A 25,438-nucleotide genomic window follows, 5' to 3' on the forward strand; every position below is an offset into this window, starting at 1 on the left:
TAATTCATCTCACAGAGTTACATCTGTATTTCGTGGAACTCTTTGCTAGCCTTATTTCTGTGGAATCTGAGAACAGATATTTCGGATCCCTTTGGAGAATACAGGGCCAAAGCAAATATCCTCCGATAACAACGAGAAAGAAGCTTTCTGAGAAACTTCTTTGTGTTCTGTGAAATCAACTCACAGAGTTACAGCTTTTCCCTCAAGAAGCCTTTCGCTAAGACAGTTCTTGTGGAATTGGCAAAGGGATATTTGGAAGCCCATAGAGGGCTATGGTGAAAAAGGAAAGATCCTCAGATGAAATCTGGAAAGAAGCTTTCTGAGAAACTGCTTAGTGTTCTGTTAATTTATCTCACAGAGTTACATCTGTATTTCGTGGATCTCTTTGCTAGCCTTATTTCTGTGGAATCTGAGAACAGATATTTCGGTTCCCTTTGAAGACTATAGGGCCAAAGGAAATATCCTCCGATAACAAAGAGAAAGAAGCTTTCTGAGAAACTTCTTTGTGTTTGTGAAATCAACTCACAGAGTTACAGCTTTCCCCTCAAGAAGTCTTTCGCTAAGACAGTTCTTGTGGAATTGGCAAAGTGATATTTGGAAGACCATAGAGGGCTATGGTGAAAAAGGAAATATCCTCAGATGAAATCTGGAAAGAAGCTTTCTGAGAAACTGCTTAGTGTTCTGTTAATTCATCTCACAGAGTTACATCTGTATTTCGTGGAACTCTTTGCGAGCCTTATTTCTGTGTAATCTGAGAACAGATAATTCGGATCCCTTTGGAGACTATTGGGCCAAAGGAAATATCCTCCGATAACAAAGAGAAAGAAGCTTTTTGAGAAACTTCTTTGTGTTCTTTGAAATCATCTCACAGAGTTACAGCTTTCTCCTCAAGAAGCCTTTCGCTAAGACAGTTCTTGTGAAATTGGCATAGTGATATTTGGAAGCCCATAGTGGGCTATGGTGAAAAAGGAAATATCCTCAGAGGAAATCTGGAAAGAAGCTTTCTGAGAAACTGCTTAGTGTTCTGTTAGTTCATCTCACAGAGTTACATCTGTATTTCGTGGATCTCTTTGGTAGCCTTATTTCTGTGGAATCTGAGAACAGACAATTCGGATCCTTTTGGAGACTATAGGGCCAAAGGAAATATCCTCCGATAACAAAGAGAAAGAAGCTTTCTGAGAAACTTCTTTGTGTTCCTTGAAATCATCTCACAGAGTTACAGCTTTCCCCTCAAGAAGCCTTTAGCTAAGACACTTCTTGTGGAATTGGCAAAGTGATATTTGGAAGCCCATAGAGGGCTACGGTGAAAAAGGAAATATCCTCAGAGGAAATCTGGAAAGAAGCTTTCTGAGAAACTGCTTAGTGTTCTGTTAATTCATCTCACAGAGTTACATCTGTATTTCGTGGATCTCTTTGCTAGCCTTATTTCTGTGGAATCTGAGAATAGATATTTCGGATCCCTTTGAAGACCATAGGGCCAAAGGAAATATCCTCCGATAACAAAGAGAAAGAAGCTTTCTGAGAAACTTCTTTGTGTTCTGTGAAATCAACTCACAGAGTTACAACTTTCCCCTCAAGAAGCCTTTCGTTAAGACAGTTCTTGTGGAATTGGAAAAGTGATATTTGGAAGCCCATAGAGGGCTATGGTGAAAAAGGAAATATCCTCAGAGGAAATCTGGAAAGAAGCTTTCTGAGAAACTGCTTAGTGTTCTGTTAGTTCATCTCACAGAGTTACATCTGTATTTCGTGGATCTGTTTGCTAGCCTTATTTCTGTGGAATCTGAGAACAGATATTTCGGATCCCTTTGAAGACCATACGGCCAAAGGAAATATCCTCCGATAACAAAGAGAAAGAAGCTTTCTGAGAAACTTCTTTGTGTTCTGTGAAATCATCTCGCAGAGTTACAGCTTTCCCCTCAAGAAGCCTTTAGCTAAGAGAGTTCTTGTGGAATTGGCAAAGTGATATTTGGAAGCCCATAGAGGGATATCGTGAAAAAGAAAATATCCTCAGAGGAAATCTGGAAAGAAGCTTACTGAGAAACTGCTTAGTGTTCTGTTAATTCATCTCACAGAGTTACATCTGTATTTCGTGGAACTCTTTGCTAGCCTTATTTCTGTGGAATCTGAGAACAGATATTTCGGATCCCTTTGGAGAATACAGGGCCAAAGCAAATATCCTCCGATAACAACGAGAAAGAAGCTTTCTGAGAAACTTCTTTGTGTTCTGTGAAATCAACACACAGAGTTACAGCTTTTCCCTCAAGAAGCCTTTCGCTAAGACAGTTCTTGTGGAATTGGCAAAGTGATATTTGGAAGCCCATAGAGGGCTATGGTGAAAAAGGAAAGATCCTCAGATGAAATCTGGAAAGAAGCTTTCTGAGAAACTGCTTAGTGTTCTGTTAATTCATCTCACAGAGTTACATCTGTATTTCGTGGATCTCTTTGCTAGCCTTATTTCTGTGGAATCTGAGCACAGATATTTCGGATCCCTTTGAAGACCACAGGGCCAAAGGAAATATCCTCCGATAACAAAGAGAAAGAAGCTTTCTGAGAAACTTCTTTGTGTTCTGTGAAATCAACTCACAGAGTTACAACTTTTCCCTCAAGAAGCCTTTCGCTAAGACAGTTGTTGTGGAATTGGCAAAGTGATATTTGGAAGCCCATAGAGGGCTATGGTGAAAAAGGAAATATCCTCAGAGGAAATCTGGAAAGAAGCTTTCTGAGAAACTGCTTAGTGTTCTGTTAATTTATCTCACAGAGTTACATTGGTACTTCGTGGATCTCTTTGCTAGCCTTATTTCTGTGGAATCTGAGAACAGATATTTCGGATCCCTTTGGAGACTATAGGGCCAAAGGAAATATCCTCCGATAACAAAGAGAAAGCAGCTTTTTGAGAAACTTCTTTGGGTTCTGTGAAATCATCTCACAGAGTTACAGCTTTCCTCTCAAGAAGCCTTTTGCTAAGACAGTTCTTGTGGAATTGGCAAAGTGATATTTGGAAGCCCATAGTGGGCTATGGTGAAAAAGGAAATATCCTCAGAGGAAATCTGGAAAGAAGCTTTCTGAGAAGCTGCTTAGTGTTCTGTTAATTTATCTCACAGCGTTACATCTGTATTTCGTGGATCTCTTTGCTAGCCTTATTTCTGTGGAATCTGAGAACAGATATTTCGGATCCCTTTGAAGACTATAGGGCCAAAGGAATATCCTCCGATAACAAAGAGAAAGAAGCTTTCTGAGAAGCTTCTTTGTGTTCTGTGAAATCAACTCACAGAGTTACAGCTTTCCCCTCAAGAAGCCTTTCCATAAGACAGTTCTTGTGGAATTGGCAAAGTGATAATTGGAAGCCCATAGAGGGCGATGGTGAAAAAGGAACTATCCTCAGATGAAATCTGGAAAGAAGCTTTCTGAGAAACTGCTTAGTGTTCTGTTAATTCATCTCACAGAGTTACATCTGTATTTCGTGGAACTCTTTGCGAGCCTTATTTCTGTGTAATCTGAGAACAGATAATTCGGATCCCTTTGGAGACTATTGGGCCAAAGGAAATATCCTCCGATAACAAAGAGAAAGAAGCTTTTTGAGAAACTTCTTTGTGTTCTTTGAAATCATCTCACAGAGTTACAGCTTTCTCCTCAAGAAGCCTTTCGCTAAGACAGTTCTTGTGAAACTGGCATAGTGATATTTGGAAGCCCATAGTGGGCTATGGTGAAAAAGGAAATATCCTCAGAGGAAATCTGGAAAGAAGCTTTCTGAGAAACTGCTTAGTGTTCTGTTAGTTCATCTCACAGAGTTACATCTGTATTTCGTGGATCTCTTTGGTAGCCTTATTTCTGTGGAATCTGAGAACAGACAATTCGGATCCTTTTGGAGACTATAGGGCCAAAGGAAATATCCTCCGATAACAAAGAGAAAGAAGCTTTCTGAGAAACTTCTTTGTGTTCCTTGAAATCATCTCACAGAGTTACAGCTTTCCCCTCAAGAAGCCTTTAGCTAAGACACTTCTTGTGGAATTGGCAAAGTGATATTTGGAAGCCCATAGAGGGCTACGGTGAAAAAGGAAATATCCTCAGAGGAAATCTGGAAAGAAGCTTTCTGAGAAACTGCTTAGTGTTCTGTTAATTCATCTCACAGAGTTACATCTGTATTTCGTGGATCTCTTTGCTAGCCTTATTTCTGTGGAATCTGAGAATAGATATTTCGGATCCCTTTGAAGACCATAGGGCCAAAGGAAATATCCTCCGATAACAAAGAGAAAGAAGCTTTCTGAGAAACTTCTTTGTGTTCTGTGAAATCAACTCACAGAGTTACAACTTTCCCCTCAAGAAGCCTTTCGTTAAGACAGTTCTTGTGGAATTGGCAAAGTGATATTTGGAAGCCCATAGAGGGCTATGGTGAAAAAGGAAATATCCTCAGAGGAAATCTGGAAAGAAGCTTTCTGAGAAACTGCTTAGTGTTCTGTTAATTCATCTCACAGAGTTACATCTGTATTTCGTGGATCTGTTTGCTAGCCTTATTTCTGTGGAATCTGAGAACAGATATTTCGGATCCCTTTGAAGACCATACGGCCAAAGGAAATATCCTCCGATAACAAAGAGAAAGAAGCTTTCTGAGAAACTTCTTTGTGTTCTGTGAAATCATCTCGCAGAGTTACAGCTTTCCCCTCAAGAAGCCTTTAGCTAAGAGAGTTCTTGTGGAATTGGCAAAGTGATATTTGGAAGCCCATAGAGGGATATCGTGAAAAAGAAAATATCCTCAGATGAAATCTGGAAAGAAGCTTACTGAGAAACTGCTTAGTGTTCTGTTAATTCATCGCACAGAGTTACATCTGTATTTCGTGGAACTCTTTGCTAGCCTTATTTCTGTGGAATCTGAGAACAGATATTTCGGATCCCTTTGGAGAATACAGGGCCAAAGCAAATATCCTCCGATAACAACGAGAAAGAAGCTTTCTGAGAAACTTCTTTGTGTTCTGTGAAATCAACACACAGAGTTACAGCTTTTCCCTCAAGAAGCCTTTCGCTAAGACAGTTCTTGTGGAATTGGCAAAGTGATATTTGGAAGCCCATAGAGGGCTATGGTGAAAAAGGAAAGATCCTCAGATGAAATCTGGAAAGAAGCTTTCTGAGAAACTGCTTAGTGTTCTGTTAATTCATCTCACAGAGTTACATCTGTATTTCGTGGATCTCTTTGCTAGCCTTATTTCTGTGGAATCTGAGCACAGATATTTCGGATCCCTTTGAAGACCACAGGGCCAAAGGAAATATCCTCCGATAACAAAGAGAAAGAAGCTTTCTGAGAAACTTCTTTGTGTTCTGTGAAATCAACTCACAGAGTTACAACTTTTCCCTCAAGAAGCCTTTCGCTAAGACAGTTGTTGTGGAATTGGCAAAGTGATATTTGGAAGCCCATAGAGGGCTATGGTGAAAAAGGAAATATCCTCAGAGGAAATCTGGAAAGAAGCTTTCTGAGAAACTGCTTAGTGTTCTGTTAATTTATCTCACAGAGTTACATTGGTACTTCGTGGATCTCTTTGCTAGCCTTATTTCTGTGGAATCTGAGAACAGATATTTCGGATCCCTTTGGAGACTATAGGGCCAAAGGAAATATCCTCCGATAACAAAGAGAAAGCAGCTTTTTGAGAAACTTCTTTGGGTTCTGTGAAATCATCTCACAGAGTTACAGCTTTCCTCTCAAGAAGCCTTTTGCTAAGACAGTTCTTGTGGAATTGGCAAAGTGATATTTGGAAGCCCATAGTGGGCTATGGTGAAAAAGGAAATATCCTCAGAGGAAATCTGGAAAGAAGCTTTCTGAGAAGCTGCTTAGTGTTCTGTTAATTTATCTCACAGCGTTACATCTGTATTTCGTGGATCTCTTTGCTAGCCTTATTTCTGTGGAATCTGAGAACAGATATTTCGGATCCCTTTGAAGACTATAGGGCCAAAGGAATATCCTCCGATAACAAAGAGAAAGAAGCTTTCTGAGAAGCTTCTTTGTGTTCTGTGAAATCAACTCACAGAGTTACAGCTTTCCCCTCAAGAAGCCTTTCCATAAGACAGTTCTTGTGGAATTGGCAAAGTGATAATTGGAAGCCCATAGAGGGCGATGGTGAAAAAGGAACTATCCTCAGATGAAATCTGGAAAGAAGCTTTCTGAGAAACTGCTTAGTGTTCTGTTAGTTCATCTCACAGAGTTACATCTGTATTTCGTGGATCTCTTTGCTAGCCTTATTTCTGTGGAATCTGAGAACAGATATTTCGGATCCCTTTGAAGACTATAGGGCCAAAGGAAATATCCCCCGATAACAAAGAGAAAGAAGCTTTCTGAGAAACTTCTTTGTGTTCTGTGAAATCAACTCACAGAGTTACGGCTTTCCCCTCAAGAAGCCTTTCGCTAAGACAGTTCTTGTGGAATTGGCAAAGTGATATTTGGAAGCCCATAGAGGGCTATGTTGAAAAAGGAAATATCCTCAGATGAAATCTGGAAAGAAGCTTTCAGAGAAACGGCTTAGTGTTCTGTTAATTCATCTCACAGAGTTACATCTGTATTTCGTGGATCTCATTGCTAGCCTTATTTCTGTGGAATCTGAGAACAGATATTTCGGATCCCTTTGGAGACTACAGGGCCAAAGGAAATATCCTCCGATAACAAAGAGAAAGAAGCTTTTTGAGAAACTTCTTTGTGTTCTGTGAAATCAATTCACAGAGTTACAGCTTTCCCCTCAAGAAGCCTTTCGCTAAGACAGTTCTTGTGGAATTGGCAAAGTGATATTTGGAAGCCCATAGAGGGCTATGGTGAAAAAGGAAATATCCTCAGATGAAATCTGGAAAGAAGCTTTCTGAGAAACTGCTTAGTGTTCTGTTAATTCATCTCACAGAGTTACATCTGTATTTCGTGCATCTCTTTGCTAGCCTTATTTCTGTGGAATCTGAGAACAGATATTTCTGATCCCTTTGAAGACTATAGGGCCAAAGGAAATATCCTCCGATAACAAAGAGAAAGAAGCTTTCTGAGAAACTTCTTTTTGTTCTGTGAAATCATCTCACAGAGTTACAGCTTTCCCCTCGAGAAGCCTTTCCCTATGACAGTTCTTGTGGAATTGGCAAAGTGATATTTGGAAGCCCCTAGCGGGCTATGGTGAAAAAGAAAATATCCTCAGATGAAATCTGGAAAGAAGCTATCTGAGAAACTTCTTAGTGTTCTTTTAGTTCATCTCACAGAGTTACATCTGTATTTCGTGGATCTCTTTCTAGCCTTATTTCTGTGGAATCTGAGAACAGATATTTCGGATCCCTTTGAAGACTATAGTGCCAAAGGAAATATCCTCCGATAACAAAGAGAAAGAAGCTTTTTGAGAGACTTCTTTGGGTTCTGTGAAATCATTTCACAGAGTTAAAGCTTTCCCCTGAAGAAGCCTTTTGCTAAGACAGTTCTTGAGGAATTGGCAAAGTGATATTTGGAAGCCCCTAGCGGGCTATGGTGAAAAGGGAAATATCCTCAGAGGAAATCTGGAAAGAAGATTTCTGAGAAACTGCTTAGTGTTCCGTTAATTTATCTCACAGAGTTACATCTGTATTTCGTGGATCTCTTTGCTAGCCTTGTTTCTGTGGAATCTGAGAACAGATATTTCGGATCCCTTTGAAGACTATAGGGCCAATGGAAATATCCTCCCATTAACAAAGAGAAAGAAGCTTTCTGAGAATCTTCTTTGTGTTCTGTGAAATCATCTCACAGAGTTACAGCTTTCCACTCAAGAAGCCTCTCGCTAACACAGTTGTTGTGGAATTGACAAAGTGATATTTGGAAGCCCATAGAGGGCTATGGTGAAAAAGGAAATATCCTCAGAGGAAATCTGGAAAGAAGCTTTCTGAGGAACTGCTTAGTGTTCTGTTAGTTCATCTCACAGAGTTACATCTGTATTTCGTGGATCTCTTTGCTAGCCTTATTTCTGTGGAATCTGAGAACTGATATTTCGGATCCCTTTGAAGACTATAGGGCCAAAGGAAATATCCTCCGATACCAAAGAGAAAGAAGCTTTCTGAGAAACTTCTTGTGTTCTGTGAAATCATCTCACAGAGTCACAGCTTTCCCTTCAGAAGCCTTTCGCTAAGACAGTTCTTGTGAAATTGGCATAGTGATATTTGGAAGCCCATAGTGGGCTATGGTGAAAAAGGAAATATCCTCAGAAGAAATCTGGAAAGAAGCTTTCTGAGAAACTACTTAGTGTTATGTTAGTTCATCTCACAGAGTTACATCTGTATTTCGTGGATCTCTTTGCTAGCCTTGTTTCTGGGGAATCTGAGAACAGATATTTCGGATCCCTTTGAAGACTATAGGGCCAAAGTAAATATCCTCCGATAACAAAGAGAAAGAAGCTTTCTGAGAAACTTCTTTGTGTTCTGTGAAATCATCTCACAGAGTTACAGCTTTCCCCTCAAGAAGCCTTTAGCTAAGACAGTTGTTGTGGAATTGGCAAAGTGATATTTGGAAGCCCATAGAGGGCTATGGTGAAAAAGGAAATATCCTAAGAGGAAATCTGGAAAGAAGCTTACTGAGAAACTGCTTAGTGTTCTGTTAATTCATCTCACAGAGTTACATCTGTATTTCGTGGAACTCTTTGCCAGCTTTATTTCTGTGGAATCTGAGAACAGATATTTCGGATCCCTTTGGAGACTACAGGGCCAAAGGAAATATCCTCCGATAACAAAGAGAAAGAAGCTTTTTGAGAAACTTCTTTGTGTTTTTTGAAATCATCTCACAGAGTTACAGCTTTCCCCTCAAGAAGCCTTTCGCTAACACAGTTCTTGTGGAATTGGGAAAGTGATATTTGGAAGCCCATAGAGGGCTATGGTGAAAAAGGAAATATCCTCAGATGAAATCTGGAAAGAAGCTTTCTGAGAAACTGTTTAGTGTTCTGTTAATTCATCTCACAGAGTTACATCTGTATTTCGTGGATCTCTTTGCTAGCCTTATTTCTGTGGAATCTGAGAACAGATATTTCGGATCCCTTTGAAGACTATAGGGCCAAAGGAAATATCCTCCGATAACAAAGAGAAAGAAGCTTTCTGAGAAACTTCTTTGTGTTCTGTGAAATCATCTCACAGAGTTACAGCTTTCCTTTCAAGAAACCTTTCGCTAAGACTGTTCTTGTGGAATTGGCATAGTGATATTTGGAAGCCCATAGTGGGCTATGGTGAAAAAGGAAATATCCTCAGAGGAAATCTGGAAAGAAGCTTTCTGAGAAAATACTTAGTGTTCTGTTAGTTCATCTCACAGAGTTACATCTGTATTTCGTGGATCTCTTTGCTAGCCTTATTTCTGTGGAATCTGAGAACAGATATTTCGGATCCCTTTGAAGACTATAGGGACAAAGGAAATATCCTCCGATAACAAAGAGAAAGAAGCTTTCTGAGAAACTTCTTTGTGTTTGTGAAATCAACTCACAGAGTTACAGCTTTCCCCTCAAGAAGTCTTTCGCTAAGACAGTTCTTGTGGAATTGGCAAAGTGATATTTGGAAGCCCATAGAGGGCTATGGTGAAAAAGGAAATATCCTCAGATGAAATCTGGAAAGAAGCTTTCTGAGAAACTGCTTAGTGTTCTGTTAATTCATCTCACAGAGTTACATCTGTATTTCGTGGAACTCTTTGCGAGCCTTATTTCTGTGTAATCTGAGAACAGATAATTCGGATCCCTTTGGAGACTATTGGGCCAAAGGAAATATCCTCCGATAACAAAGAGAAAGAAGCTTTTTGAGAAACTTCTTTGTGTTCTTTGAAATCATCTCACAGAGTTACAGCTTTCTCCTCAAGAAGCCTTTCGCTAAGACAGTTCTTGTGAAATTGGCATAGTGATATTTGGAAGCCCATAGTGGGCTATGGTGAAAAAGGAAATATCCTCAGAGGAAATCTGGAAAGAAGCTTTCTGAGAAACTGCTTAGTGTTCTGTTAGTTCATCTCACAGAGTTACATCTGTATTTCGTGGATCTCTTTGGTAGCCTTATTTCTGTGGAATCTGAGAACAGACAATTCGGATCCTTTTGGAGACTATAGGGCCAAAGGAAATATCCTCCGATAACAAAGAGAAAGAAGCTTTCTGAGAAACTTCTTTGTGTTCCTTGAAATCATCTCACAGAGTTACAGCTTTCCCCTCAAGAAGCCTTTAGCTAAGACACTTCTTGTAGAATTGGCAAAGTGATATTTGGAAGCCCATAGAGGGCTACGGTGAAAAAGGAAATATCCTCAGAGGAAATCTGGAAAGAAGCTTTCTGAGAAACTGCTTAGTGTTCTGTTAATTCATCTCACAGAGTTACATCTGTATTTCGTGGATCTCTTTGCTAGCCTTATTTCTGTGGAATCTGAGAATAGATATTTCGGATCCCTTTGAAGACCATAGGGCCAAAGGAAATATCCTCCGATAACAAAGAGAAAGAAGCTTTCTGAGAAACTTCTTTGTGTTCTGTGAAATCAACTCACAGAGTTACAACTTTCCCCTCAAGAAGCCTTTCGTTAAGACAGTTCTTGTGGAATTGGCAAAGTGATATTTGGAAGCCCATAGAGGGCTATGGTGAAAAAGGAAATATCCTCAGAGGAAATCTGGAAAGAAGCTTTCTGAGAAACTGCTTAGTGTTCTGTTAGTTCATCTCACAGAGTTACATCTGTATTTCGTGGATCTGTTTGCTAGCCTTATTTCTGTGGAATCTGAGAACAGATATTTCGGATCCCTTTGAAGACCATACGGCCAAAGGAAATATCCTCCGATAACAAAGAGAAAGAAGCTTTCTGAGAAACTTCTTTGTGTTCTGTGAAATCATCTCGCAGAGTTACAGCTTTCCCCTCAAGAAGCCTTTAGCTAAGAGAGTTCTTGTGGAATTGGCAAAGTGATATTTGGAAGCCCATAGAGGGATATCGTGAAGAAGAAAATATCCTCAGAGGAAATCTGGAAAGAAGCTTACTGAGAAACTGCTTAGTGTTCTGTTAATTCATCTCACAGAGTTACATCTGTATTTCGTGGAACTCTTTGCTAGCCTTATTTCTGTGGAATCTGAGAACAGATATTTCGGATCCCTTTGGAGAATACAGGGCCAAAGCAAATATCCTCCGATAACAACGAGAAAGAAGCTTTCTGAGAAACTTCTTTGTGTTCTGTGAAATCAACTCACAGAGTTACAGCTTTTCCCTCAAGAAGCCTTTCGCTAAGACAGTTCTTGTGGAATTGGCAAAGTGATATTTGGAAGCCCATAGAGGGCTATGGTGAAAAAGGAAAGATCCTCAGATGAAATCTGGAAAGAAGCTTTCTGAGAAACTGCTTAGTGTTCTGTTAATTCATCTCACAGAGTTACATCTGTATTTCGTGGATCTCTTTGCTAGCCTTATTTCTGTGGAATCTGAGCACAGATATTTCGGATCCCTTTGAAGACCACAGGGCCAAAGGAAATATCCTCTGATAACAAAGAGAAAGAAGCTTTCTGAGAAACTTATTTGTGTTCTGTGAAATCAACTCACAGAGTTACAACTTTTCCCTCAAGAAGCCTTTCGCTAAGACAGTTGTTGTGGAATTGGCAAAGTGATATTTGGAAGCCCATAGAGGGCTATGGTGAAAAAGGAAATATCATCAGAGGAAATCTGGAAAGAAGCTTTCTGAGAAACTGCTTAGTGTTCTGTTAATTTATCTCACAGAGTTACATTGGTACTTCGTGGATCTCTTTGCTAGCCTTATTTCTGTGGAATCTGAGAACAGATATTTCGGATCCCTTTGGAGACTATAGGGCCAAAGGAAATATCCTCCGATAACAAAGAGAAAGCAGCTTTTTGAGAAACTTCTTTGGGTTCTGTGAAATCATCTCACAGAGTTACAGCTTTCCTCTCAAGAAGCCTTTTGCTAAGACAGTTCTTGTGGAATTGGCAAAGTGATATTTGGAAGCCCATAGTGGGCTATGGTGAAAAAGGAAATATCCTCAGAGGAAATCTGGAAAGAAGCTTTCTGAGAAGCTGCTTAGTGTTCTGTTAATTTATCTCACAGCGTTACATCTGTATTTCGTGGATCTCTTTGCTAGCCTTATTTCTGTGGAATCTGAGAACAGATATTTCGGATCCCTTTGAAGACTATAGGGCCAAAGGAATATCCTCCGATAACAAAGAGAAAGAAGCTTTCTGAGAAACTTCTTTGTGTTCTGTGAAATCAACTCACAGAGTTACAGCTTTCCCCTCAAGAAGCCTTTCCATAAGACAGTTCTTGTGGAATTGGCAAAGTGATATTTGGAAGCCCATAGAGGGCGATGGTGAAAAAGGAAATATCCTCAGATGAAATCTGGAAAGAAGCTTTCTGAGAAACTGCTTAGTGTTCTGTTAGTTCATCTCACAGAGTTACATCTGTATTTCGTGGATCTCTTTGCTAGCCTTATTTCTGTGGAATCTGAGAACACATATTTCGGATCCCTTTGAAGACTATAGGGCCAAAGGAAATATCCCCCGATAACAAAGAGAAAGAAGCTTTCTGAGAAACTTCTTTGTGTTCTGTGAAATCAACTCACAGAGTTACGGCTTTCCCCTCAAGAAGCCTTTCGCTAAGACAGTTCTTGTGGAATTGGCAAAGTGATATTTGGAAGCCCATAGAGGGCTATGTTGAAAAAGGAAATATCCTCAGATGAAATCTGGAAAGAAGCTTTCAGAGAAACGGCTTAGTGTTCTGTTAATTCATCTCACAGAGTTACATCTGTATTTCGTGGATCTCTTTGCTAGCCTTATTTCTGAGGAATTGGAGAACAGATATTTCGGATCCCTTTGGAGACTATAGGGCCAAAGGAAATATCCTCCGATAACAAAGAGAAAGAAGCTTTCTGAGAAACTTGTTTGTGTTCTGTGAAATCATCTCACAGAGTTACAGCTTTCCCCTCAAGAAGCCTTTAGCTAAGACAGTTCTTGTGGAATTGGCAATGTGATATTTGGAAGCCCATAGAGGGCTATGGTGAAAAAGGGATTATCCTCAGAGGAAATCTGGAAAGAACCTTACTGAGAAACTGCTTAGTGTTCTGTTAATTCATCTCACAGAGTTACATCTGTATTTCGTGGAACTCTTTGCTAGCCTTATTTCTGTGGAATCTGAGAACAGATATTTCGGATCCCTTTGAGGACTATAGCGCCAAAGGAAATATCCTCCGATAACAAAGAGAAAGAAGCTTTTTGAGAAACATCTTTGTGTTCCTTGAAATCATCTCACAGAGTTACAGCTTTCCCCTCAAGAAGCCTTTCGCTAAGACACTTCTTGTGGAATTGGCAAACTGATATTTGGAAGCCCATAGAGGGCTATGGTGAAAAAGGAAATATCCTCAGAGGAAATCTGGAAAGAAGCTTTCTGAGAAACTGCTTAGTGTTCTGTTAATTCATCTCCCAGAGTTACATCTGTATTTCGTGGATCTCTTTGCTAGCCTTATTTCTGTGGAATCTGAGAATAGATATTTCGGATATCTTTGAAGACTATAGGGCCAAAGGAAATATCCTCCGATAACAAAGAGAAAGAAGCTTTCTGAGAAACTTCTTTGTGTTCTGTGAAATCAACTCACAGAGTTACAACTTTTCCCTCAAGAAGCCTTTCGCTAAGACAGTTCTTGTGGAATTGGCAAAGTGATATTTGGAAGCCCATAGAGGGCTATGGTGAAAAAGGAAATCTCCTCAGAGGAAATCTGGAAAGAAGCTTTCTGAGAAACTGCTTAGTGTTCTGTTAATTTATCTCACAGAGTTACATTGGTACTTCGTGGATCTCTTTGCTAGCCTTATTTCTGTGGAATCTGAGAACAGATATTTCGGATCCCTTTGGAGACTATAGGGCCAAAGGAAATATCCTCCGATAACAAAGAGAAAGCAGCTTTTTGAGAAACTTCTTTGGGTTCTGTGAAATCATCTCACAGAGTTACAGCTTTCCCCTCCAGAAGCCTTTTGCTAAGACAGTTCTTGTGGAATTGGCAAAGTGATATTTCGAAGCCCATAGTGGGCTATGGTGAAAAAGGAAATATCCTCAGAGGAAATCTGGAAAGAAACTTTCTGAGAAGCTGCTTAGTGTTCTGTTAATTTATCTCACAGCGTTACATCTGTATTTCGTGGATCTCTTTGCTAGCCTTATTTCTGTGGAATCTGAGAACAGATATTTCGGATCACTTTGAAGACTATAGGGCCAAAGGAATATCCTCCGATAACAAAGAGAAAGAAGCTTTCTGAGAAACTTCTTTGTGTTCTGTGAAATCAACTCACAGAGTTACAGCTTTCCCCTCAAGAAGCCTTTCGATAAGACAGTTCTTGTGGAATTGGCAAAGTGATAATTGGAAGCCCATAGAGGGCGATGGTGAAAAAGGAAATATCCTCAGATGAAATCTGGAAAGAAGCTTTCTGAGAAACTGCTTAGTGTTCTGTTAGTTCATCTCACAGAGTTACATCTGTATTTCGTGGATCTCTTTGCTGGCCTTTTTTCTGTGGAATCTGAGAACACATATTTCGGATCCCTTTGAAGACTATAGGGCCAAAGGAAATATCCCCCGATAACAAAGAGAAAGAAGCTTTCTGAGAAACTTCCTTGTGTTCTGTGAAATCAACTCACAGATTTACAACTTTTCCCTCAAGAAGCCTTTCGCTAGGACAGTTCTTGTGGAATTGGCAAAGTGATATTTGGAAGCCCATAGAGGGCTATAGTGAAAAGGAAATATCCTCAGAGGAAATCTGGAAAGAAGCTTTCTGAGAACCTGCTTAGTGTTCTGTTTATTTATCTCACCGAGTTACATGTGTATTTCGTGGATCTCTTTGCTAGCCTTATTTCTGTGGAATCTGAGAACAGACATTTCGGATCCCTTTGGAGACTATGGGGCCAAAGGAAATATCCTCCGATAACAAAGAGAAAGAAGCTTTTTGAGAAACTTCTTTGGGTTCCTTGAAATCATCTCACAGAGTTACAGCTTTCCTCTCAAGAAGCCTTTCGCTAAGACAGTTCTTGTGGAATTGGAAAAGTGATATTTGGAAGCCCTTAGAGGGCGATGGTGAAAAAGGAAATATCCTCACATGAAATCTGGAAAGAAGCTTTCTGAGAAACTGCTTAGTGTTCTGTTGATTCATCTCACGGAGTTACATCTGTATTTCGTGGATCTCTTTGCTAGCCTTATTTCTGTGGAATCTGAGAACAGATATTTCGGATCCCTTTGAAGACTATAGGGCCAAAGGAAATATACTCCGATAACAAAGAGAAAGAAGCTTTCTGAGAAACTTCTTTGTGTTCTGTGAAATCATCTCACAGAGTTACAGCTTTCCCCTCAAGGAGCCTTTCGCTAAGACAGTTCTTGTGGAATTGGCAAAATGATATTTGGAATCCCATAGAGGGCGATGGTGAAAAAGGAAATATCCTCAGATGAAAACTGGAAAGAAGCTTTCTGAGAAACTGCTTAGTGTTCTGTTGATTCATCTCACAGAGTTACATCTGTACTTCGTGGATCTCTTTGCTAGCCTTATTTCTGAGGTATCTGAGAACAGACATTTCGGATTCCTTTGAAGACTATAGCGTCAAAAGAAATATCCTCCGATAACAAAGAGAAAGAAGCTTTCTGAGAAACTGCTTTGTGTTCTGTGAAATCATCGCACAGAGTTACAGCTTTCCCATCAAGAATCCTTTCGCTAAGACAGTTCTTGTGGAATTGGCAAAGTGATATTTGGAAGCCCAAAAAGGTCTACGGTGAAAAAGGAAATATCCTCAGATGAAATCTGGAAAGAAGCTTTCTGAGAAACTGCTTAGTGTTCTGTTAATTCATCTCTCAGAGTGGCATCTGTATTTCGTGGATCTCTTTGCTAGACTTATTTCTGTGGAATCTGAGAACAGATATTTCGGATCCCTCTGGAGACTATAGGGCCAAAGGAAATATCCTCCGCTAACAAAGAGAAAGAAGCTTTTTGAGAAACTTCTTTGTGTTCTTTGAAATCATCTCACAGAGTTACAGCTTTCCCCTTAAGAAACCTTTCGCTAAGACAGTTCTTGTGGAATTGGCAAAGTGATATTTTGAAGCCCATAGATGGCTATGGTGAAAAAGGAAATATCCTCAGAGGAAATCTGGAAAGAAGTTTTCTGAGAAACTGCTTAGTGTTCTGTTAATTCATCTCACAGAGTTACATCTGTATTTCGTGGATCTCTTTGCTAGCCTTATTTCTGTGGAATCTGAGAACAGATATTTCGGATCCCTTTGAAGACTATAGGGCCAAAGGAAATATCCTCCGATAACAAAGAGAAAGAAGCTTTCTGAGAAACTTCTTTGTGTTCTGTGAAATCATCTCACAGAGTTACAGCTTTCCCCTCAAGAAGCCTTTCGCTAAGACAGTTCTTGTGGAATTGGCAAAGTGATATTTGGAAGCCCATAGAGGGCGATGGTGAAAAAGGAAATATCCTCAGATGAAATCTGGAAAGAAGCTTTCTGAGAAACTGCTTAGTGTTCTGTTAGTTCATCTCACAGAGTTACATCTCTATTTCGTGGATCTCTTTGCTAGCTTTATTTCTGTGGAATCTGAGAACAGATATTTCAGATCCCTTTGAAGACTATAGGGCCAAAGGAAATATCCTCCGATAACAAAGAGAAAGAAGCTTTCTGAGAAACTTCTTTGTGTTCTGTGAAATCAACTCACAGATTTACAACTTTTCCCTCAAGATGCCTTTCGCTAAGACAGTTCTTGTGGAATTGGCAAAGTGATATTTGGAAGCCCATAGAGGGCTATAGTGAAAAAGGAAATATCCTCAGAGGAAATCTGGAAAGAAGCTTTCTGAGAACCTGCTTAGTGTTCTGTTTATTTATCTCACCGAGTTACATGTGTATTTCGTGGATCTCTTTGCTAGCCTTATTTCTGTGGAATCTGAGAACAGACATTTCGGATCCCTTTGGAGACTATGTGGCCAAGGGAAATATCCTCCGATAACAAAGAGAAAGAACCTTTTGGGAAACTTCTTTGGGTTCCTTGAAATCATCTCACAGAGTTACAGCTTTCCTCTCAAGAAGCCTTTCGCTAAGACAGTTCTTGTGGAATTGGCAAAGTGATATTTGGAAGCCCATAGAGGGCTATGGTGAAAAAGGAAATATCCTCAGAGGAAATCTGGAAAGAAGCTTTCTGAGAAACTGCTTGGTGTTCTGTTAATTCATATCACAGAGTTACATGTGTATTTCGTGGATCTCTTTGCTAGCCTTATTTCTGTGGAATTTGAGAACAGATATTTCAGATCCCTTTGGAAACTATTGGGCCAAAGGTAATATCCTCCGCTAACAAAGAGAAAGAAGCTTTTTGAGAAACTTCTTTGTGTTCCTTGAAATCATCTCACAGAGTTACAGCTTTCCCCTCAAGAAGCCTTTCGCTAAGATAGTTCTTGTGGAATTGGCAAAGTGATATTTGGAAGCCCATAGAGGGCTATGGTGAAAAAGGAAATATCCTCACAGGAAATCTGGAAAGAAGCTTTCTGAGAAACTGCTTAGTGTTCTGTTAGTTCATCTCACAGAGTTACATCTGTATTTCGTGGATCTCTTTGCTAGCCTTATTTCTGTGGAATCTGAGAACAGATATTTCGGATTCCTTTGAGGACTATAGCGCCAAAGGAAATATCCTCCGATAACAAATAGAAAGAAGCTTTTTGAGAAACTTCTTTGTGTTCCTTGAAATCATCTCACAGAGTTACAGCTTTCCCCTCAAGAAGCCTTTCGCTAAGACACTTCTTGTGGAATTGGCAAAGTGATATTTGGAAGCCCATAGAGGGCTATGGTGAAAAAGGAAATATCCTCAGAGGAAATCTGGAAAGAAGCTTTCTGAGAAACTGCTTAGTGTTCTGTTAATTCATCTCCCAGAGTTACATCTGTATTTCGTGGATCTCTTTGCTAGCCTTATTTCTGTGGAATCTGAGAACCGATATTTCGGATATCTTTGAAGACTATAGGGCCAAAGGAAATATCCTCCGATAACAAAGAGAAAGAAGCTTTCTGAGAAACTTCTTTGTGTTCTGTGAAATCAACTCACAGAGTTACAACTTTTCCCTCAAGAAGCCTTTCGCTAAGACAGTTCTTGTGGAATTGGCAAAGTGATATTTGGAAGCCCATAGAGGGCTATGGTGAAAAAGGAAATCTCCTCAGAGGAAATCTGGAAAGAAGATTTCTGAGAAACTGCTTAGTGTTCTGTTAATTCATCTCACAGAGTTACATCTGTATTTCGTGGATCTCTTTGCTAGTCTTATTTCTGTGGAATCTGAGAACAGATATTTCGGATCCCTTTGAAGACTATAGGGCCAAAGGAAATATCCTCCGATAACAAAGAGAAAGAAGCTTTCTGAGAAACTTCTTTGTGTTCTTTGAAATCATCACACAGCGTTACAGCTTTCCCCTCAAGAATCCTTTCGCTAAGACAGTTCTTGTGGAATTGGCAAAGTGATATTTGGAAGCCTATAGAGGGCTATGGTGAAAAAGGAAATATCCTCAGAGGAAATCTGGAAAGAAGCTTTCTCAGAAACTGCTTAGTGTTCTGTTAATTCATCTCACAGAGTTACATCTGTATTTCTTGGATCTCGTTGCTAGTCTTATTTCTGTGGAATCTGAGAACAGATATTTCGGATCCCTTTGGAGACTACAGGGCCAAAGGAAATATCCTCCGATAACAAAGAGAAAGAAGGTTTTTGAGAAACTTCTTTGGGTTCTGTGAAATCAACCCACAGAGTTAAAGCTTTACCCTCAAGAAGCCTTTCGCCAAGACAGTTCTTGTGGAATTGGCAAAGTGATATTTGGAAGCCCTTAGAGGGCTATGGTGAAAAAGGAAATATCCTCAGATGAAATCTGGAAAGAAGCTTTCTGAGAAACTGCTTATTGTTCTGTTAATTCATCTCACAGAGTTACATCTGTATTTCGTGGATCTCTTTGCTAGCCTTATTTCTGTGGAATCTGAGAACAGATATTTCGGATCCCTTTGGAGACTATAGGGCCAAAGGAAATATCCTCCGATAACAAAGAGAAAGAAGCTTTTTGAGAAACTTCTTTCGGTTCTGTGACATCATCTCACAGAGCTACAGCTTTCCTCTCAAGAAGCCTTTCGCTAAGACAGTTCTTGTGGAATTGGCAAAGTGATATTTGGAAGCCCATAGAGGGCTATGGTGAAAAAGGAAATATCCTCAGAGGATATCTGGAAAGAAGCTTTCTGAGAAACTGCTTAGTGTTCTGTTAATTCATCTCACAGAGTTACATCTGTATGTATTGGATCTCTTTGCTAGCCTTATTTCTGTGGAATCTGAGAACAGATATTTCGGATCCCTTTGAAGACTATAGGGCCAAAGGAAATATCCTCCGATAACAAAGAAAAAGAAGCTTTTTGAGAAACTTCTTTGTGTTCTGTGAAATCATCTAACAGAGTTACAGCTTTCCCCTCAAGAAGACTTTCGCTAAGACAGTTCTTGTGGAACTGGCAAAGTGATATTTGGAAGCCCTTAGAGGGCTCTGGTGAAAAAGGAAATATCCTCAGAGGAAATCTGGAAAGAAGCTTTCTGAGAAACTGCTTAGTGTTCTGTTAAATCATCCCAGAGAATTACATCTGTATTTCGTGGATCTCTTTGCTAGCCTTATTTCTGTGGAATCTGAGAACAGATATTTCGGATCCCTTTGAAGACTATAGGGCGAAAGGAAATATCCTCCGATAACAAAGAGGTAGAAGCTTTCTGAGAAACTTCTTTGTGTTTGTGAAATCACCTCACAGAGTTACAGCTTTCCCCTCAAGAAGCCTTTCGCTAAGACAGTTCTTGTGGAATTGGCAAAGTGATATTTGGAAGCCCATAGAGGGCTATGGTGAAAAAGGAAATATCCTCAGAGGAAATCTGAAAAGAAGCTTACTGAGAAACTGCTTAGTGTTCTGTTAATTCATCTCACAGAGTTACATCTGTATTTCGTGGAACTCTTCGCTAGCCTTATTTCTGTGGAATCTGAGAACAGATATTTCGGATCCCTTTGGAGACTACAGGGCCAAAGGAAATATCCTCCGATAACAAAGAGAAAGAAGCTTTTTGAGAAACTTCTTTGTGTTCTGTGAAATCAAATCACAGAGTTACATCTTTCCCCTCAAGAAGCCTTTCGCTAAGACAGTTCTTGTGGAATTGGCAAAGTGATATTTGGAAGCCCATAGAGAGCTATGGTGAAAAAGGAAATATCCTCAGATGAAATCTGGAAAGAAGCTTTCTGAGAAACTGCTTAGTGTTCTGTTAATTCATCTCACAGAGTTACATCTGTATTTCGTGGATCTCTTTGCTAGCCTTATTTCTGTGGAATCTGAGAACAAATATTTCTGATCCCTTTGAAGACTATAGGGCCAAAGGAAATATCCTCCGATAACAAAGAGAAAGAAGCTTTCTGAGAAACTTCTTTTTGTTCTGTGAAATCATCTCACAGAGTTACAGCTTTCCCTTCAGAAGCCTTTCGCTAAGACAGTTCTTGTGAAATTGGCATAGTGATATTTGGAAGCCCATAGTGGGCTATGGTGAAAAAGGAAATATCCTCAGAAGAAATCTGGAAGAAGCTTTCTGAGAAACTACTTAGTGTTATGTTAGTTCATCTCACAGAGTTACATCTGTATTTCGTGGATCTCTTTGCTAGCCTTATTTCTGTGGAATCTGAGAACAGATATTTCGGTTCCCTTTGAAGACTATAGGGCCAAAGGAAATATCCTCCGATAACAAAGAGAAAGAAGCTTTCTGAGAAACTTCTTTGTGTTTGTGAAATCAACTCACAGAGTTACAGCTTTACCCTCAAGAAGTCTTTCGCTAAGACAGTTCTTGTGGAATTGGCAAAGTGATATTTGGAAGCCCATAGAGGGCTATGGTGAAAAAGGAAATATCCTCAGATGAAATCTGGAAAGAAGCTTTCTGAGAAACTGCTTAGTGTTCTGTTAATTCATCTCACAGAGTTACATCTGTATTACGTGGAACTCTTTGCGAGCCTTATTTCTGTGGAATCTGAGAACAGATAATTCGGATCCCTTTGGAGACTATTGGGCCAAAGGAAATATCCTCCGATAACAAAGAGAAAGAAGCTTTTTGAGAAACTTCTTTGTGTTCTTTGAAATCATCTCACAAAGTTACAGCTTTCTCCTCAAGAAGCCATTTGCTAAGACAGTTCTTGTGAAATTGGCATAGTGATATTTGGAAGCCCATAGTGGGCTATGGTGAAAAAGGAAATATCCTCAGAGGAAATCTGGAAAGAAGCTTTCTGAGAAACTGCTTAGTGTTCTGTTAGTTCATCTCACAGAGTTACATCTGTATTTCGTGGATCTGTTTGCTAGCCTTATTTCTGTGGAATCTGAGAACAGATATTTCGGATCCCTTTGAAGACTATAGGGCCAAAGGAAATATCCTCCGATAACAAAGAGAAAGAAGCTTTCTGAGAAACTTCTTTGTGTTCTGTGAAATCATCTCACAGAGTTACAGCTTTCCCCTCAAGAAGCCTTTAGCTAAGACAGTTCTTGTGGAATTGGCAATGTGATATTTGGAAGCCCATAGAGGGCTATGGTGAAAAAGGGATTATCCTCAGAGGAAATCTGGAAAGAAGCTTACTGAGAAACTGCTTAGTGTTCTGTTAATTCATCTCACAGAGTTACATCTGTATTTCGTGGAACTCTTTGCTAGCCTTATTTCTGTGGAATCTGAGAACAGATATTTCGGATCCCTTTGGAGACTACAGGGCCAAAGGAAATATCCTCCGATAACAAAGAGAAAGAAGCTTTTTGAGAAACTTCTTTGTGTTCTTTGAAATCATCTCACAGAGTTACAGCTTTCACCTCAAGAAGCCTTTCGCTAACACAGTTCTTGTGGAATTGGCAAAGTGATATTTGGAAGCCGATAGAGGGCTATGGTGAAAAAGGAAATATCCTCAGATGAAATCTGGAAAGAAGCTTTCTGAGAAACTGCTTAGTGTTCTGTTAATTCATGTCACAGAGTTACATCTGTATTTCGTGGATCTCTTTGCTAGCCTTATTTCTGTGGAATCTGAGAACAGATATTTCGGATCCCTTTGGAGACTACAGGGCCAAAGGAAATATCCTCCGAAAAAAAATAGAAAGAAGCTTTCTGAGAAACTTCTTTTTGTTCTGTGAAATCGTCTCACAGAGTTACAGCTTTCCCTTCAAGAAGCCTTTCGCTAAGACAGTTCTTGTGGAATTGGCATAGTGATATTTGGAATCCCATAGTGGGCTATGGTGAAAAAGGAAATATCCTCAGAGGAAATCTGGAAAGAAGCTTTCTGAGAAACTGCTTAGTGTTGTGTTAGTTCATCTCACAGAGTTACATCTGTATTTCGTGGATCTCTTTGCTAGCCTTATTTCTGTGGAATCTGAGAACAGATATTTCGGATCCCTTTGAGGACTATAGCGCCAAAGGAAATATCCTCCGATAACAAAGAGAAAGAAGCTTTTTGAGAAACTTCTTTGTGTTCCTTGAAATCATCTCACAGAGTTACAGCTTTCCCCTCAAGAAGCCTTTCGCTAAGACAGTTCTTGTGGAATTGGCAAAGTGATATTTGGAAGCCCATAGAGGGCTATGGTGAAAAAGGAAATATCCTCAGAGGAAATATGGAAAGAACCTTTCTGAGAAACTGCTTAGTGTTCTGTTAATTCATCTCCCAGAGTTACATCTGTATTTCGTGGATCTCTTTGCTAGCCTTATTTCTGTGGAATCTGAGAATAGATATTTCGGATATCTTTGAAGACTATAGGGCCAAAGGAAATATCCTCCGATAACAAAGAGAAAGAAGCTTTCTGAGAAACTTCTTTGTGTTCTGTGAAAGCAACTCACAGATTTACAACTTTTCCCTCAAGAAGCCTTTCGCTAGGACAGTTCTTGTGGAATTGGCAAAGTGATATTTGGAAGCCCATAGAGGGCTATAGTGAAAAAGGAAATATCCTCAGATGAAATCTGGAAAGAAGCTTTCTGAGAAACTGCTTAGTGTTCTGTTGTTTCATCTCACAGAGTTACATCTGTATTTCGTGGATCTCTTTGCTAGCCTTATTTCTGTGGAATCTGAGAACAGATATTTCGGATCCCTTTGAAGACTATAGGGCCAAAGGAAATATACTCCGATAACAAAGAGAAAGAAGCTTTCTGAGAAACTTCTTTGTGTTCTGTGAAATCATCTCACAGAGTTACAGCTTTCCCCTCAAGGAGCCTTTCGCTAAGACAGTTCTTGTGGAATTGGCAAAATGATATTTGGAATCCCATAGAGGGCGATGGTGAAAAAGGAAATATCCTCAGATGAAATCTGGAAAGAAGCTTTCTGAGAAACTGCTAAGTGTTCTGTTGATTCATCTCACAGAGTTACATCTGTACTTCGTGGATCTCTTTGCTAGCCTTATTTCTGAGGTATCTGAGAACAGACACATCGGATTCCTTTGAAGACTATAGGGTCAAAAGAAATATCCTCCGATAACAAAGAGAAAGAAGCTTTATGAGAAACTGCTTTGTGTTCTGTGAAATCATCGCACAGAGTTACAGCTTTCCCATCAAGAAGCCTTTCGCTAAGACAGTTCTTGTGGAATTGGCAAAGTGATATTTGGAAGCCCAAAGAGGGCTACGGTGAAATAGGAAATATCCTCAGATGAAATCTGGAAAGAAGCTTTCTGAGAAACTGCTTAGTGTTCTGTTAATTCATCTCTCAGAGTGGCATCTGTATTTCGTGGATCTCTTTGCTAGCCTTATTTCTGTGGAATCTGAGAACAGATATTTCGGATCCCTCTGGAGACTATAGGGCCAAAGGAAATATCCTCCGCTAACAAAGAGAAAGAAGCTTTTTGAGAAACTTCTTTGTGTTCTTTGAAATCATCTCACAGAGTTACAGCTTTCCCCTTAAGAAGTCTTTCGCTAAGACAGTTCTTGTGGAATTGGCAAAGTAATATTTTGAAGCCCATAGATGGCTATGGTGAAAAAGGAAATATCCTCAGAGGAAATCTGGAAAGAAGTTTTCTGAGAAACTGCTTAGTGTTCTGTTAGTTCATCTCACAGAGTTACATCTCTATTTCGTGGATCTCTTTGCTAGCTTTATTTCTGTGGAATCTGAGAACAGATATTTCAGATCCCTTTGAAGACTATAGGGCCAAAGGAAATATCCTCCGATAACAAAGAGAAAGAAGCTTTCTGAGAAACTTCTTTGTGTTCTGTGAAATCAACTCACAGATTTACAACTTTTCCCTCAAGATGCCTTTCGCTAAGACAGTTCTTGTGGAATTGGCAAAGTGATATTTGGAAGATCATAGAGGGCTGTAGTGAAAAACGAAATATCCTCAGAGGAAGTCTGGAGGGAAGCTTTCTGAGAACCTGCTTAGTTTTCTGTTTATTTATCTCACCGAGTTACATGTGTATTTCGTGGATCTCTTTGCTAGCCTTATTTCTGTGGAATCTGAGAACAGACATTTCGGATCCCTTTGGAGACTACGGGGCCAAGGGAAATATCCTCCGATAACAAAGAGAAAGAAGCTTTTTGAGAAACTTCTTTGGGTTCCTTGAAATCATCTCACAGAGTTACAGCTTTCCTCTCAAGAAGCCTTTCGCTAAGACAGTTCTTGTGGAATTGGCAAAGTGATATTTGGAAGCCCATAGACGGCTATGGTGAAAAAGGAAATATCCTCAGAGGAAATCTGGAAAGAAGCTTTCTGAGAAACTGCTTAGTGTTCTGTTAATTCATATCACAGAGTTACATGTGTATTTCGTGGATCTCTTTGCTAGCCTTATTTCTGTGGAATCTGAGAAAAGATATTTCAGATCCCTTTGGAAACTATTGGGCCAAAGGTAATATCCTCCACTAACAAAGAGAAAGAAGCTTTTTGAGACACTTCTTTGTGTTCCTTGAAATCATCTCACAGAGTTACAGCTTGCCCCTCAAGAAGCCTTTCGCTAAGACAGTTCTTCTGGAATTGGCAAAGTGATATTTGGAAGCCCATAGAGGGCGATGGTGAAAAAGGAAATATCCTCAGATGAAATCTGGAAAGAAGCTTTCTGAGAAACTGCTTAGTGTTCTGTTAGTTCATCTCACAGAGTTACATCTCTATTTCGTGGATCTCTTTGCTAGCTTTATTTCTGTGGAATCTGAGAACAGATATTTCAGATCCCTTTGAAGACTATAGGGCCAAAGGAAATATCCTCCGATAACAAAGAGAAAGAAGCTTTCTGAGAAACTTCTTTGTGTTCTGTGAAATCAACTCACAGATTTACAACTTTTCCCTCAAGATGCCTTTCGCTAAGACAGTTCTTGTGGAATTGGCAAAGTGATATTTGGAAGCCCATAGAGGGCTATAGTGAAAAAAGAAATATCCTCAGAGGAAATCTGGAAAGAAGCTTTCAGAGAACCTGCTTAGTTTTCTGTTTATTTATCTCACCGAGTTACATGTGTAATTCGTGGATCTCTTTGCTAGCCTTATTTCTGTGGAATCTGA

Source organism: Macaca nemestrina, chromosome 7, assembly GCF_043159975.1.
Source record: "Macaca nemestrina isolate mMacNem1 chromosome 7, mMacNem.hap1, whole genome shotgun sequence".
NCBI classification, from domain to species: Eukaryota; Metazoa; Chordata; class Mammalia; order Primates; family Cercopithecidae; genus Macaca; species Macaca nemestrina.